Source organism: Platalea leucorodia (assembly GCF_965183815.1).
Source record: "Platalea leucorodia genome assembly, contig: HAP1_HAP1_SCAFFOLD_71, whole genome shotgun sequence".
Classification (NCBI taxonomy): domain Eukaryota; kingdom Metazoa; phylum Chordata; class Aves; order Pelecaniformes; family Threskiornithidae; genus Platalea; species Platalea leucorodia.
Window position 1 is genome coordinate 294196 of NW_028121444.1, and position 3846 is coordinate 298041.

General features: G+C 52.8%; 1 pseudogene across 1 annotated transcript; it reads right to left on the bottom strand.

The window, feature by feature from the left end:
• Positions 1-348: 348 nt before the first annotated feature.
• On the bottom strand, positions 349-3544 carry LOC309603386 (olfactory receptor 14C36-like; annotated as a pseudogene). The gene is made up of 2 exons: positions 3533-3544; positions 349-1309 (listed from the first exon to the last, which is right to left on the bottom strand). The product of its transcript is annotated as an olfactory receptor 14C36-like (transcript).
• Between the last annotated feature and the right edge of the window lie 302 nt (positions 3545-3846).

Genomic DNA, 3846 nt, shown 5'->3' on the forward strand with positions numbered 1-3846 from the left:
AAAAGGCCCTTTTCGGGTGAAGTTCCTTGGGCCTGTTGTTGACATCATTAGCTTTGGAAGATCCCAACTTTAAGTTAGTGCACTAGGGAGATCCCAACTTTAAGTTAGTGCACTAGGTAGATCCCATTTTACTACAGAGATGTCTGTAGTAAAGATGCTCTGTCCCAGGAAGACACACTTTTATATCAAATCCAGGTGAGACGGAGCAGGTTTGTTCCTCAGGAGGAGTAGGATGAATCCAAACATTTATGTAGAAACATAATAGACACTGATAATCATACAGACAATGATAACAAAAAGGCTAAAAGACAAACAAAAAGACAGGCCTGCAATGGGAAACCCTAGAAATCATTTGTGAACAGTGATGGAAAATGTATCAGAGTTGAAAAACATTCCTGAAATCACTTTCCTAATGGCCACTTTGAGCTCCTGGTTCCTCATGCTGTAGATGGGGGGGTTCACTGCTGGAGGCACCACTGAGTACAGAACTGCCACCACCAGATCCAGGGATGGGGAGGAGATGGAGGGGGGCTTCAGGTGGGCAAACATGGCAGTGCTGATAAACAGGGAGACCACGGCCAGGTGAGGGAGGCGCGTGGAAAAGGCTTTGTGGCGTCCCTGCTGTGAGGGGATCCTCAGCACGGCCCTGAAGATCTGCACATAGGACAGCACAATGAAAATAAAACACCCAAATGCTAATGCGAAAGTAACAAGTACGATAAATTCCTTGAGGTAGGAGTGTGAGCAGGAGAGCTTGAGGATGTGGGGGGATTTCACAGAGGAACTGGTCCAAGGTGTTGCCTTGGCAGAGGGGCAGTGAAAGTGTATTGGCAGTTTGCAGCAGAGCATTGAGAAACCCAGTGCCCCAGGCAGCTGCTGCCATGTGGACACAAGCTCTGCTGCCCAGGAGGGTCCTGTAGTGCAGGGGTTTGCAGATGGCAACGTAGCGGTCATAGGCCATGATGGTGAGGAGACACAATTCTGCTGACATCAAAAACACAAACAGAAAGAGTTGGGCAGCACATCCTGCATAGGAGATGGCCCTGGTGTTCCAGACGGAATTGGCCATGGCTTTGGGGAGAGTGGTGGAGATGGAGCCCAGGTCGAGGATAGAGAGATTAAGTAGGAAGAAGTACATAGGGGTATGAAGATGGTGGCCGCAAGTTACAGCAGTGATGATGAGGCCATTGCCCAGGAGGGCAGCCAGGTAGATGGCCAGGAAGAGCCAGAAGTGCAAGAGCTGCAGCTCTCGCGTGTCTGCGAATGCCAGGAGGAGGAACTGGGTGATGGAGCTGCTGTTAGACACCTGCTGCCTCGGGGCATGAGGGACCGTCCAAGAGGAAAAAGACAGTGAAAAGTTAGGAGAGATTCCCCCCCACTCCCAAATGTGTCTCTGTCCTTTCAGGAAGACCTTTGGCAGTTCCCTTTCACAAGCTCTGGTTGGTGCTGGCTGAGGATGCCCCAGGGAGCAGAAGGCTCTGCTGGGGGCTCTGCAGGACTCAGTCCTGCCCTACAGCAACAGGTAAATAGGAACATGGGGTGATCTCAGATTAAATCCAATCCTGATATCAAAGAGCTTTTCAGCATTGTCACTCCCAATTCACCTGACTGCAGAGCAGAGCTGTGGGGAGTTTGGGTTGTGCCTTCTGTTCTAGTTGCCCCAGCACAGCTGAGGAGTGGTTTGAATGCAGCAATGCCTGGCATTTCTGCTGCACTGCAAGGGAAACCTTGTGGGTGCTGAGATTGGGCAAAGGGACTGTCCCTTAGTGCAGAGTGAGGACAGCCGCTCTGTCCATCAGCCCTGCTCTCAGCTGCCCTGTGCTGGCAGCTCTTCCACCTGGAGGACTATCGCACTCGGGTGTTCCCCCCAAAAGAAAGAGGCCACTGCTGGGAGCAGAGGAATGCAGTTTCCCAGTGCACATCTCCAAACCCTCACCCCATCTCATGGTACCTGAGGAGCATCTCAGCTCTGCCCTCCCAACCAGGGGCACAGAGGGCTCATGACAGCTGCCCACATGCAGCCACCCAGCAGCATCTCAATGGCCTTAGCACCGAGGTGTCTTCTCCATGGGGCTCCTGCAAAACACAGAGATGCCCTGGGAGAGCTGTGCCCTATGGGAGGGCAGGCTGCAGCCCAGCAGGACCTCCCAAGGACAGAGTCAACTGTCCTACATTTGTTACGTCCTGAAGGGAGGGTGAGATCAATGGCAGCCACACACACTGCGGCACCCAGAGCCCCACAGGTGAACAGGGTGCGAGCTGGATGCTTTTCCTCCATGGCCATATGTGCATGACAGCACAGACAGCATTGGTGTCTGAGCTGCACTTGAATCCTCACCCTCCCCACACCAGTGAGTGTAACAGTAAGAAGAAGGGCGTCAGGGAGAAGAGGAGAACATGCCAAAGGAGCCCTGCCAAGGGAGGTAGGAGAGGGAGACAGTCTCGGACACATGAGTTTTAACTCTCTTTGGTGGTCAGGCTGCTTGGGAAGGTGGTGTGGTTTAACCCCAGGCAGCAACTAAGCACCACGCAGCCGCTCGCTCACTCCCCACCAGTGGGATAGGGGAGAGAATCAGAAGGGTAAAAGGGAGAAAACTCGTGGGTTGAGATAAGAACAGTTTAATAATTGAAGTAAAATAAATTAGAACAGTTAAATAGGCAAAGCAAAAAAAAAAACCGTGCACGCAAACAAAGCAAAACAAGGAATTAATTCACTACTTCCCATCGGCAGGCAGGTGTTCAGCCATCTCCAGGAATGCAGGGCTCCCTCACGCGTAACGGTTACTTGGGAAGACAAAACGCCATCATACCCAATGTCCCCGCCTTCCTTCTTCCCCCAGCTTATATACTGAGCGTGACGTCATATGGTATAGAATAGCCCTTGGGCCAGTCTGGGTCAGCACTCCCCCTGGCTGTGCCCCCTCCCAGCTTCTTGTGCACCCAGCAGAACATGGGAAGCTGAAAGAGTCCTTGACCAGTGTGAGCGCCACTTAGCACCTATTTAGCAACAGCTTAGCACTACTTAGCAAGAACCAAAGCATCAGTGTATCATCGACATTGTTCTCATCCCAAACCCAAAACACAGCCCCATACCAGCTACGGAGATGAAAGTTAACTCTATCCCAGCTGAAACCAGGACAGAAGGCAACCCATGGCCAAGTCTCCATGCTATTAAGGGCAGAGGCTCTGCTCTGTGAGTGAGGAGATCAGGCGGTTGCTCCAGGGAAAGCATCTGCACTGCAGGGGATGGCAGGGAGATGCCTGAATCCCTATATCTCCTCCCTCTCCATGCTCACAGACCTCATCCCAGCCACTGCGTGCTCAGCTCTGCCCTGCGGGCACCTCCTGGCAGCAGGGCACTGCCCAGGGGCATCTCTGTGTGTGCAGGGGTAAGGAGCAGCTCAGACAAGTCCTAGCGAGAACTGGGGTCTCATTGCCTACTCCAGAGCAGAGAAATACCATTGCCCACCCAGCCTACCAAGAGTGGATAAACTCAAATCACAGATTTCTTCCCTTTTAGGCAATCCCCTACCTTTACATCCATCTTCATAATGATCCTCTGCAAATGTCCTTTGGGTGATGAAGAAGTCTGAGCAGCCCTGACCCACGCTGTACCCTCTGGACAGCAGAGGGATCCTGCCCTGCTTCCACCCACAGGTTTTCCCCACAGCTTTCAAGGTTGCTCCCTGGGCAGGCTGGGGGCTGACCTGGTCAGACGGCAGAGTCCCTGCCCTGGTGCACAGCCCCCTGGGGCCCAGTGACCCTGCTCTGAAGAACAGCCCTGGGAACCCACAGGTGCACACCGATCTTCAAAACCCCAGAAGGCGGCAGCTGTATTGCCTTTTC